Source organism: Numida meleagris, chromosome 2, assembly GCF_002078875.1.
Source record: "Numida meleagris isolate 19003 breed g44 Domestic line chromosome 2, NumMel1.0, whole genome shotgun sequence".
Classification (NCBI taxonomy): domain Eukaryota; kingdom Metazoa; phylum Chordata; class Aves; order Galliformes; family Numididae; genus Numida; species Numida meleagris.
Genome location: NC_034410.1, coordinates 131,558,003 through 131,571,734, shown reverse-complemented (window position 1 = coordinate 131,571,734; position 13,732 = coordinate 131,558,003). Strand labels below are relative to the sequence as shown.

Sequence of the window (13,732 nt, the reverse complement as noted above, 5' to 3'; positions counted from 1 at the left end):
CAAACAGGATGAAGCAATCATATGTGTATATAGATTTCTGTGTATGTACATATAAAAACATGTATCTCCACTTCTCTATTCTGAATTCTAAGAATCCCTCACTTAACCAAAAATTAAGTTAGTAACATCAAATACATTTTCCATAGATTATTTCAGTTCAACTAATAGTAGATGACTCAAAGTAAAGTGTTCATCAAATATCCTTTTGTAGTCTCGCAGAAGGGAAAAGTAAAGCCTTAGAGGTTTTTTGGAAGACTTTCAATGGAGTAAAGGAAGACATGACAGGCATCATCTTTTTTTTTTCTTGAGTGTCAATGTTTTTATGCCCAAGGAAATAAGGCTATGCCTGGGCCTTTCTGGAAAGCTAGTCACATGATGACATACATGTCATTTCTGATAGACTAATACCAAGCAACATTGCTTTCTGAAATTTCAGCAAGACATGTCACGTCAAATCCCATTAATCAATCATACCACTTGTCATTGCAAAGTCATATATGATATATAATAGAGAAAGGCTAAAATAAAAGGCAGGCAAGTATTTTTATTGTATGTACATATCTTCAGCTACAAAACTCGTGTAAAGAGGGGATAGTTGTGTATCTATATATTATTTAAAACATAAAAATCAGGCTGAAATGGCTAAATCTGATATAACATAAGTCCTTCAGGATTTAGGAAGATCTTGAACTTGATCTGCTCATTATAAAAAAAAAAAAGTAAGAATGACTTAAATTGAGCTAAGTTTATAAGAATGGTGATAAACTAAGTCACCACTTTTGAATCAAGTTCTAAGGCACAGAACCTACTCCTGCACCTCAGGTCCTCCCTTCAGCAAATGCTTTATTTGACAACCAGAACGTAGTGGAATAGAAAAGAAATATTACTGCAAGAATCATAGATTAACTATGAACATGAACTAAAGATGCTCTGAAAATTCTTACTCATTTCTAAAAAATCACATCTATTTCATTTAAATTTTATATTTGAAATATTTGTTAATCAACATAGAATTCTCACAAAGTCTGTATTCTTTTCATTTCACATTTATTTTCTCTCTTTTAGATTCATTAGATACAGAGGTATATCTCAGCACCTAAGATGTTGTGGATAAATGTATATAATGGACATAAAATAACCAAGTCTTTAGTGAAGTTTCATGTCCTCCATCTAGTCTGTTAGTCTACTGCTTAAAGATGGGTTTAAAAACATGAGAAAGAAGACAAGAAATGCTCTGCTCCTTCAGATCACTGATCTATCCAGCGCAGTGGCAGTAGGAGTTGCTATTCAAGGATTGTCAGCCTATGCCTACTTCTTAATTCTCTTGCTGTGAATCTATGATTTCTAATTTTTTTTCCCTGTCAAATAAACACACTTCTAGCAATGGTCAATGAGTATTTTTATTTATTTATTTATTTGAAGAAGTCCTGGATTTTTCTGTACCTTTTATAAATAAATCAGTGGTATTGAAAGCTCAGTGCTTGTGGATTTACACCTTTCTTTGGAATAAATAATTGAAAACTTCTATTGTGCCATGTGCATATTTTCATGTAAGCATTTACAGAAGACATAATTAAAGAAAAAAGAGACATATTTTCCTTCACTAAATACTTTTGGTGTTTTATTGTCACTAATGTTATTTAGACACAGAAAAAAACAGTAAAATATTAGTTTTGAATTAAAAATTCTTTTAAGACTGAACAATGAAGAGGGTTAAAATGTTTTAGATTTGCTCTCCAAATACAGACAATGAAAGGAGGAAAAAGTCATCAGTGTTTCTGATTTGTATTTATTTATAATAGATTTCATTTTTTCTTATTGGTATTGAACAGCCATCATTTACACAGAGTTCTACCCAAAAGCAGCAAATAAAAAGATGATTTTTCAAAGTTTGGAAAAGAATTGAGCCCATGAGGGAGAAAAGCCTATTCTCTCATATTCAGGCACGCAAATATACATTTTCTCTGTTTCATAGAGCAAAGACTCTGAAATGCAGCTCGATGTTTCAATACTGTTAATGTCTAAAATGTGGACTTGCAAATGGATGGGACAACATAATACAGTTGATATTTGTGGCATGCCACATCATATGCGACCACAACAGTAACTCTGCAACATAGATTCTGGGTTTTGTGTATGTATTTTACCATGTGTAAATAATCCTTCCTCTCATCTTAAGAATTGTTTTGCAATACAGTGAGAACCTAAGCCTACTGAAAATTACAAAGTTCATGTTTATCTTCCTTTTCTTAGCATATACACAGATCAGTAGTACTTTGCAGATATTTAACAAATATTAGAACCTTTCCTACTCCATTTTACAAATACTTATACAAATTCCAGTTATCCACAAAGCTGTTAAAAGGAAGAAATGCAGACATTCCCTTACCTGTAATATGTAGTTTAGATTATTACCTGCAGGATTATCAAGATTTAGTTGTAATTATTATTAGTGTAATATACTTTCCTGACATGCAGTTCTCCACTAAATTATTGAAGAAAAAAATGCATATCTTAAGGGAAGAACACGAGAGCTATGCAACATTCTGTGCCTCTGTATCTCTCCTAGTTTGTAACAAATTGGCAGAAAATATGTTGCAAACGCTGTTTTGTTTTGTTTTGTTTTGTTTTGTTTTGTTTTTGCATAACTGGTCATATTTTACATTTAGAAAAGTTGTTTTCTTTTTTTCTAAGATTTCTGAATACCTAGCGATGTGGTTAAATACAACCACATCACTAGACATCTGAGAGGTCCCAGAGGATTAGAGGCTTGACAATGTGACTCTCATATACAAGAAGGGTTGTAAGGAGGATCCAGGGAACTACAGGCCCATCAGCCTGACCTTGGTGCCAGGGAACATTATGGAGCAGATCATCTTGAGGGAGATCACATGACATGTGCAAGACAACCAGGGGATCAGGCCTAGCCAGCATGAGTTCAAGAAAGGCAGGTCCTGCTTGACAAACCTGATCTTCTATGATCAAGTGACCCACCCTGTGGATGAGAGAAAGGCTGTTGATGTGGTCTATCTAGACTTCAGCAAAGCCTTTGACACTCTTTGCTGGGTGAAGAACTGGCTAGACAGCCCAGCCCTGAGAGTGGTGGTGAATGGAGTTAAATGCAGCTGATCATGAGTGGTGTTCCTCAGGGACTGGTACTGGGGCCTGCCCTGTTAAATATCTTTAATGATGACTTGGATGAGGGCACTGATAGCACCCTCACTCAATAAGTTTGCACATGACACCAACCTGGGAAGAAGTGTCAATCTGCCTGGGGTTAGGAAGGTCCTACAGAAGGATCTGGACAGGCTGGATTGCTGGGCTGAAGCCAATGGGATGAGGTTCAACAAGATCAAGTGCCGGGTCTTGCATTTTGGCCACAACAACCCCAGGCAATGCTACAGGCTTGGAGCAGAATGGCTGGAAGACTGAATGGAAGAAACAGACCTGGGGATGCTGGTCAACACTTGGCTGAACATGAGCCAGCAGTGCATCCAGGTGGTCAAGAAGGCCAAAGGCATCCTGGCTTGTATCAGAAATAGTGCAGCCAGCAGAAGCAGGGAGGTGATCGTCCCTCCATACTCAGCCCTGGTGAGGCCGCACCTCAACAGGTTCAGTTTTGGGCCCCTCACTACAAGAAAGGCATCAAGGACCTGGAGCATGTTCAGAGAAGGGCAATGAAGGTGGTGAGGGATCTGGAGCAATTATCCAATGTGGAGGAGCTGAGGGAACTGGGATTGTTTTGTCTGGAGAAGAGGAGGCTCAGATGAGACCTTACTGCTCTCTACAACTACCCGGAAGGAGGTTGTGGCGAGGTGGGTGTTGGCCTCTTCTCCTGTGTAACTAGCAATAGAACTAGAGAGAATGGCCTCAGTTTGCACCAGGGGAGATTCAAGTTAGATGTTAAGAAAAATTTCTTCTCTGAAAGTGTGATCAGGTGCTGAAAGATCTCCCCATGGAGATGGTGCAGTCACTGTCCGTGGAGATGTTCAAGAAATGTTTAGATGTTCTACTAAGGGACATGGTCTAGCAGAGAAATATTAATAGCAGGTGAATGGTTGGACTGGATGATCTTGGAGAATCATAGGATTCTATGATTCTATGAATATACTTCTTTATTTTCACATGTACACACATGCATCCTGGTAGAAATATTTCAGAAAATATAGTGAATGAATCTTATAAAAGTAAGGATTGACATCAGTTTGTGGAATCACACTTGTTTACCAGGTATGCTTATGCTAATAATTTGCAGAGTGCTTATTTCCTTAGCATTTTATTTTCCCTTGAATATTTTCAAAGAACACCTATGAAGATTACCCTCCACCCCACTTTTTTTTTTCTTTAATAACAGGAAAAAGGGTATGGTGAATGCTAAATGGAGGAATGAAAGTTTCTCTTCTGCTGAAACACCACAGTGTTAGCTAATTTATTTTGTATGAATATATTCTAGTATAATGTCTCACTGTATAACCTCTCAGTGAGGCTAAGATGAATGGAGTATGACTTTATTATGGCATTGGAGAAGTGAAATAGAAAAAGAGGATAAAGATAAAAGAAAAGGAAAACAAAAATAAGAAAAGGATGAGGAAGAAAACAGGTCAAGGAAAAGAAAAAAAAAGATGATCAACAGAATCACTTAGAGAGATTAGAGATTGTATTGTTTTTGTTTGTTGTTTGTTTTTGTTTTTGTTGAAGAAAGATAGCTCAAAGACATGGAGAGCTAGTAGTTAAGTGTTATATAAATCCTTCACAAGAATGTTCTTTGAAATCCTTTTAGGCACAAGATATTCAATGTAAAAACACTTCATTACTGTCACAGCCTCTTAAACAGCAGGACTGAAAATGAGTTAAAGTAATCCACTGAAAGACATGTATACTTTTTTTTATCTTGGGGAGAACAGCTGAAACTCTTAGCTTACATATTAGTTTCAAGTGGTACAGGAAATTATGCATTTCAAAGAAAATGTCTACTAGTGAGGAAAAAAAATGGAGAGAAAGAAAAGAAAAAAAAGATAAGGGCTTCCTTTTTATGCATAATAAGGAGTCATATCTGGAAGCACTATTGTCACTGATATTAATCTTTTCATTAACTTATTTAGCATGAATTCATAATCTGGCTGACATTTGAAGTAAGGTCTCTACTGCGTCTGAAATAATCAGTTTGTTCTGCATGGCAAAACTATTTACTCTTGTTATGTTAAAATGAATCACATTAGGAGAATATGACTTCAGCTGGAAGTTAATTGAGATCAGGGATACAACACTGGTAATCATTTTACAAATGAGTGCCCTGTTTGCATTTAGTTCTGACTTGCAGCTCCTAGCAATGTCAAGTCTTTGTTAATAGATCCTTATCAACAGAATTCTTCAGAATATATCACTTGATTGGAAATAAAATCCATCTGCCTTTTATACACTTATTTGTGGCCTTATAGCAGAAGTGCTGCTCCAAAAGTAATGCCTCCTATTTTGTTATGCTGGCTCATGACATCAGAGGTAGATGTTAGTGGTATGGCAGTAGAGGCTAAACCTCCCTACTGATATTCCATTACATATTGCATACTCTATACAATTAATTTGAAAATTCAAAGATAATGTGTTTATGTCAACTGAAAATGGAGTTGCAAATACACTACATTTTTAAATTTTTTTTTGCAATCTTGAAAGCAGTTCTCAAATCCCTTTATCAATAAAAGAAATGGAGGCTGCATATTTTTTGCTGTTCACAGGGCTGTGTTTACCAGTGTATCAAAATGCATAAAATTATTTTGCCATAACTTGAGTTAGCCCTGCACTGTGCCCTCCCTTCATCCCAGTTTCAGCTGAGACAGTGCTAGTCACGCACTGATGTTTGGTTTTCCCTGGATGATGAATTCACACGTGGTACTGGACTGGGCTTTTTGATGGGGAAGAGCCACCACCACAATGGTGTGGGGCAGGGGGTAGGCTGCAGTAGGATCTGTCTCAGGTTGCATGAGGCCCTTGGTCCTCAAATTGGACATGCTGGCTCTAGGCCAGCTGGATACTTGCCACCTATTTACAGGCAGATTAATTGTGCTGCTAGTCAGTGCAGTCAGTGGAACTTAGAGAGATTCATAGAATCACAGAATCATTAATGTTGGATCACCACCATTCTCAGTACACTCTTACGTAGATGTACGTAGACTAGTGGTATGAGTAGTTCTCTAGTCTTTACTGGCTGTATACACCTGAAAATCATTGACTATAATGGGATGAATAGTAGTTGAATAACTAAATAGGACTGCAGGACCAAACATTTTTTCAAATTAAAATCATGATTTGAATAGCTTTGATGTTTGCAAAGAAATGCAAAGAAAATATATAATACAGTGGCCTAGGTCATTTTCAGACAATTATCAAATTTACCCTAAACTGTATTGTACCTGGACCTTCCTCGAGAGAAGACAGATTAGCTATTCTTGTTCATCATATATAGAAGAGAAAGGAAGGAAGGCAGGAAGGAAGGAGGGAAGAAGGAAGGAAGATAACGTAGAAGTGAGAAGATTATTTTCTTTCTGGCTTTTAATAAACAGTTTATGCTCTGAAATTCTAGTAGCCTGAATGAGAAAAGAAAGAATGAAAGGAAAAGAGAATCTCAGAGGCTTACTTTAATGCTTCGAGCAAAGTCAATCCAAGCTGTGTTTGTCTGAAACTCCATCCTCAGAAGAGAGAAATTCAAGATATTAATGGATTATTTTCCACCCAGCTTCTGCACAGTATAAGACAATATTAGCATGAATCTTCTTAAGCCTTTACATGCCAATCTTTCGCTTCTTCTTTTTATTACCTATTCAGTAAGTAAACTCTTTACAACAGAAATAATCTCTTATTACGTATCTACTGGCAGATTAAAATTTAATGGACTCTGCCATGATATGTTACAAGAATGTACTGCTGTGAGTAACTGTTCTTGAATATAGGTCACAATTTGCTGCTCACCTGGTCTTGAGCTATTTTCATCCAAATCACCTGTATCTCACTGTAATCACAGTAGTATCACATTTTGGTGAAAATGAACACACTTTTCCATCTACCTCTCCTGTCTTTTCTTCCACATGGTACATGACCTTCTTGCTGAGGTGCCACTTTCTTATACCTGGTTTTCTGTTGAGGAGAGCATTGCTCTATAAAAGTGAAGAATATTTGTAAAGATGATCTGCTTCACCACTGCGAAGGCCATGATACAAGAAGCTTGTTCTAGGGGCTGTATTCCTGGGAGCAGGACAAAATCTTGTGCTAGTTCTGCTTCCTCACTTGTATCCTCAAGTTCCAGGTGATAACGTCTCCATTTGACAAATGATGTCTTTTTGAGCTAGCATAGTGACTCTATGGACTGGAGTGGAAACTAAAGCCCTCAGTTAGCTTGGCTATAGACAGACCCATCTGAACTACAAATTAGATTGAAATTAGTGTATTTTTTCTTTAACAGCATTTTGAGCATAATGAGTTCTTCCTGGGATTGTATAAAATGTGATGCTACCTTTCAATATTATTTTGGAACAGAAATATCCTATAGGGAAATGATATTCAAAGTAATTGTATTTCTTCCATAAAACCCCTGTGATTCTTAGTATTTTTTTAAAAAAAAAAGCTTAGGAAAACTACATATTTACAATTTTCCAGATATAAGTGGCATTAGCTGCATACTACATACCACTAGCAATTCTTCTGTATGAAAAGTAACATTGATTGCACCCTACATGCAAGACTTTTCTACATTTCATTACTATGAAAAAGTTAATAATGTAAAGAATTTTTCAGAATAGTTAAACTACTGTGAGTTTCAGCTTTCATCAGTCTCTACTCCCAGCTGCTCCCTAGGCTTTCCACGTGAGCAAGTACTTTGTTTTTACTCATTTGTTTCCAAGCACATAAATATGCATAATCGTTAAAATAATAATTCTGTTTGTAGGGTCAACCTACTCTAACATTGGAGCAAGGAGAATAACAGCAAAGTAGCAGTTTGAATTTGGTTGAACAGGTAAGTTCTTTCTTCCTGCGGTGATTGATCAGTGATTGTCTGTGGGGGGAGACTTAAGAACAAAGAGCTCAACAGACTCTGGTAGATCTTATCTCTATGAGGCCTCCGGAGTCTGGAGACAGGGCTAAGTCACTTCTGGAACAGTTAAGTAACCCTTTGTTTGTTATCTACTTTGTTGTGAAGAACTTAAGGACAATTAACCGTGAGTGGATTTACTGCTTACGAGTGAAGGATATATAAGGTGTGTGTAAAACACAATAAAGAAAACTTGCTATTCTGAGGACTTGCTATTCTTATGCCACACTGACTGGGGGAATTCTGTAACGGGACCAAGCGCCGACAATTGTCTATGAGAGATGAAAGCTCTGAGGAGGAAAGATTAACATAATGAACTGAGTCTGACTGGGATGGACTTAACTTTACCCACAGAAGCCCATGTAGTGCTCTGCTTTGCAAATGTAGCTACAACAGGATTGATATTGCACTAATGTTTTAATTATTGTTGAGCAGTATTAGCATAGAATCAAGGCCACGTCTTGAACTCCCCCTCTCCCTGCCACAAAATGCCAGTAGGCTGGGAGTGGGAAAGAGGTGGGGAAAGAACATTACCAGGACAGCTGGCCAAAGGGATATTCCACATCACATGATGTTACAGTCACCAATAAAAGTTGAGGGAGAAGAAGGGGAAGGAGGAACTCTCATTAAGAAAACATTTGTGTTCCCAAGCAATTGCTACACATATTGAGGCCTTGTTTCCCAAGAAGTGGCTGAACATTGCTTACTGATGAGAAATAGAGGATATTTTTTCTCCTGCTTTTGCATGGCTTTTGCTTTTTTTTCTTTCCTTTCCTTACAGAAAAAAAAATAGTGTATCCACCCACAAGATTATTTTTTTTCACTGTATTCTATACTCACTATCCTTCGGAGAAGGGAGAGTGAGAGAGAGTTGTGCTAGCTAGGATAGCTGCCTATCAATTGTTGAAAAATCTCACATGAAGGTGACCAAAGAGTGGCCTTTGTTCTGGTTACACAGTTAAAAACCAGTTGCATAACTGTTTATCCCGGAGTTTATTAAGAGAGTGCAAATGTCTTGGTGAGTGAGCCAGACCAGCGTAGGTAGTGTAGGGTTGACTGGACTCAACATATTATATTAAAATTGAATACCCTATAGAAAGAAATTCAAAATGAGCAGTAGGCTCAAGCTAGTTTCAACCCATGTATTCCTTCTGGATGATCAGGACACAAAGCATCTTGACAGTGAGCATATAATAGAGAGTTATAGAGTGTATCATGTTTGCATCGTGATTCAGATATATATTGCTATTGCTATACTTGTGTAAGCATAATTTGTACTTGTATTGTGATATAAGTACACTACTGTATCAGTCTGCTAGCTCATAATTCTGTATAGCATCAACTAACATTAAGTCCTCCACATGTGTAATACCTAAAAAAACCTGCTCAAATAATATCAGACTCTGACACCAGCTGGCTTCCAGCAGTGACTAGTACTGTCATAACTAGATAGTCAAAACAGAGTGCTGAATCTGGATAGGACAGAACAAATCACATCTAGTTTATAAGAAATCTACTGAAATTGCAAGCTGTATTGGTGTTTAAGGTAAAACAAACAGTGCTATCTTTGATATTTCTAGCAGGTAATGTTGGTATTGGTTTAAATTTGATCCAATTTCATTCACTAAGATTTGCAATCCAAATTATCACAAGCAATGATAGTGTAGTAAATGTAATAGTGTACTGTGTAGTTACAGGATTAATAATCTATATCAAGACAGGCAGATTATACTAATGTTAATTACACACGAACTTTACAGATTTTAAATCATGGACATCTATGGAATTCAGCTACCTACAGCAACTTAACATTTGTCTCTTACATATTACAAAATTGTTTATAATGATTGAATTAGTTGGGTGAAAATCAGTGTTAAACGCAACATGACAGCATCTGCAAAAGCAAAGCTTAATCATTTGACCTAGTACAGAAGGTCTATTGTAGAGCATTTTTTTGTTGTTGTTGTAAGACTCAACAGTATCAGCACAAACAGCAGCTGGTAAAATTCTCTTAACATTGTCATACTATTTATTTTGTGTATTTTTTCTGTATATCTTCTCATTCCCCAGTACTCCTATCACTGACTGTGATCAAAAGAGACAGTAAAATAAAAGGATGGGAATAATGTGAGTAATCTCTTTGCCTGATAAATATCCACATTACTCATGCTCAACTTTTTACAACTGTTTATACTATGTGTCTGATTTGATTTATTTCATCAATGCTTTTCTTACAAAGAAAGAATGATTTTTCCGGATTTAATCTATCTGTGTCTTCCATCAATATGGCTCCCATTTGGGAGTTACCTTTCTTGAAGTTAGTCAGGTGATTGGATACAATGGAGCTATCAGTGTGAAATGACCACACCACTCTTAAAAACAACTGAAAAATTTTTAGCTCATGTTTAAGTTCAGTAACTTCTATATTCTTATATAGAAACCAGATTGTTGTCTGAGCCTGTAGCAGGCTTATACATAATTTCTTCTCATTCTGAGGGCTGTGGAAGCTTTGGTTACAGATTTGGTTACTCCTTGTTTATTGCAACAGAAGTGGATCCACATAACATGCTCCCCATCCCAACCCCTTTTTTTCCCCTAAAAAAAAAAAAATAAATGAACAATGAAAATTTCAGTTTGTCTTTCCTGTGCTTACAATTGTCTAGTGAGATGACAATTAGAATAGTCAGGAAGCCTGAAAACTGAATTCTTCACAGCATTTTGGTTGGGTTAGGGTTAAGTTTCTTTATAGAGGATCATATGATGTTGTGTTTTGGACTTTTGATGAAAATAGTGGTGATAACACTCCAATGTTTTCAGTTGTTGCAGAGCAGTGCTTTCACAGAGTCAAAAAACATTTCTATTAGGAACTTAGCCTAGGAATAGGAATAGAGGACGTTCTTGAATAACTCATGCTGGTTGAATCCAGATGATGTCATTGAGCAAAACAAAAAAAAAAACAAGGAATATTTTAGCACCTGAGGAAATGGGAATTGACATAAGAAATAAAATTCTTGTTCAAGTAAAGATAAAGAAAAACAGTAAACATCTACTGGTTGTCTCGGAAAGACTGGTTAAGTAAGTGGTGGTGTCTTACATCCTCTTATATCTAAATGATATAAAAAGGGGCCTGATTTTTACCAAAGTGGAGAAACCTCTCTGAGAAACTTCTTGTCCTGCATGTACTTCTTTACCTCTATTATTTTTTGTTGTTGTTGTTGTTTAATTTTTCTCCTTAAAGAGACTGAAGCTTCACTGGAACATTGGGTTAACTCTGTGACTCTGTGACATCAACTTCTCAAATCTACAACATACAATACCTCCTGAGGCAGATCAGCTTTGAAGTGAGACGTTGTCTGTCACTTTGTTTCCCTCCTGATCCCATTTCTGAGGTGGCCAGTCCCTTCAGATACCTTATTTGTTTTACTTGCTTGCTAAATATAGAATCACCTGTTTTGATTGGATTGTCTATGCTATGTTTAATGTACCCCAAAAGGGAATTTGACCTCTTCACTGACAGAGCACTCTAGCATCTCACATCTATCTCGTTGCTGGCCAGCAGCACCCGCAGATCTCTTTCTAATTTCTAGCTGCTTGTTTTCCAGTCTGTACCTGTGTCTCAAGCAGTTATCTGATACTCTGTTCCAGCTGCAGAACCTGTTTTTTTCCTTTGTTTATACTGTGTTGGAACTTTTGGGTGGATGGTTAGTTTTGCTTTTTTTGTTTAATACTTTGAAATTTCTCCTTATATACTTATTTGATATAGTATCATATCTTACCATGACCTGGAAAGAGCAGTGCAGACAAGAAAGTCTTAAATTTTTAGAATTTAAGTGATCTTTCAGCACATCTCATCTGGAACCCTTTATACAGAGACAATACTTCTGGTTTGTTTAAAATGTATGTTATCTTTTCCTCTTACCGTTAATATCTCTTATTTCAAAAGGGATGAAGAGGTTGATACATTGCCAACACCATGAAGAAGAGTTTTCAGTGTGCTGCATGAAATTTCCAGATCTTGGGGCTGATAGAAGCATTTTTGTAACTACGTATTATAGAAACAAACCTCACTTCAAAAAATATATGAAAACCAAGAGAATATTTCAGAACATAAAAACATTTTCCTTTTTGTTCGGTTCACTTATATTACTGTTTACCTTAAAGAATAGGATGGGAACTCTCAATGAAATTGAATAACTTGCCTTCATGATCTGGAGCCTCACAAAAAGGAGTCAGTTCAGTTGCCTAAGTGATTTGCAGATTTTGGCAACTAAATACAGCACAGAATTTAATCTCTGTATGTATATTTTTAGATAGGTAGATTTTAATACCAGAGGTACAATTATTGTCTCTGATTTTGTTGTGCTTCATAATACAAATAGGAGACCCTCAGTTAAGAAATGCTACTTGTTTTTTGCTATAACATGCTCTCTGAAATGCTGCATAATCTTAACAGGCTGAAATTGATGAGAATACATCGCAACACAAGATGAGTTATATGATTATTTATTGCCTTCATGGTAAAAGCCTACTGTTTGTAACTAGATTTTGTCCTCTTTCGGCTTCTTACTATCAAATCTTGTTAGGTCTATTTCTGCCAATTTAAAGGACCACCTACCAAAAATAAAAATCTCTCACCTATTTATTTCTATGCCATCACTCTGTCATTTAAAAATTCCATGCATAAAGGAAATAGAATGTGATTTTTCACTGAGAAATGTGCTAGGCTGTTTATATTTTGAAAAAATAAACTTTACAGCTTAAACAGATTTCCTTACCAATCCTACTTCACTCTTATCTAGATACCAAGACTGGACAGTGTCAACGGTTTACGGGCGTTCGGCCCGGTTCCGTGACGAAGGGGACGGGGGATCCACGGGCCCACGCCCCGGGAAAAGGGAAAAGGGAAAAAGGGTAAGGAGATGGGCCTGAGAGCAAAGAACAGCAGCAACAATCTGAGGAGAAACAAACTAATTTACTAAATAAGATATCGGAATGCAAAACAACACACTATAATACAATATAATTACAATTTAAGCTGATAAATCCGATACAGAGAGAGAGAATGTCCCAAAATCAAGGTAGGCCTTACTATACTCCCGATGATAAGACGGCTGGAGAGCGAGGTGCTGCCAAGACGAGAGACGGCAGAAAAAGGGACCAGGTCTCGTGATCTGCAAGCTTTTATACTGCGAGCTTTTATTTTTTCCCTCCGGCTGGAAAATGGTAACAGAGGAGCAAAGTACCGTGGGGACCGTAGTAGTCCTTCTCTTCTGAGAACCAGGTACATCCACTACATGATGTTATGATGTGGAATACCAATAACCGAAAATCACAAAACCATGACAGACAGTAAGATCATCAGGGGAAATACATTTAGGGCAAATAACAGATTATGTGCTATATTAAGCAATCAGAACGAGAGAAATATATAAAATGAAACTAATTATTTGTTCACTAAAATTCATCTTCATAAAGTTCTTTACATTACACTTTTTGAGAAAAAAAATATTTCAACCAACTTTCATTAATTATTAGTATTTGAAGTGCAAAGGAATGAGAGATTAAAATAAATTGGTCAGAACTAATATAGTAGTTTAAACAGAAATACCATAAGTTTGCCTTGGGGACCTTGGGATCTAACTAATGCTTAAT

General features: G+C 36.6%; 1 long non-coding RNA gene across 1 annotated transcript; it reads left to right on the top strand.

Annotated features, from left to right (window-relative positions):
* LOC110393021 lies at positions 7,212–12,400 on the top strand. The gene is made up of 4 exons (XR_002434742.1): positions 7,212–7,297; positions 7,937–8,005; positions 10,151–10,207; positions 12,024–12,400. It is a non-coding gene; the product is annotated as an uncharacterized LOC110393021 (long non-coding RNA).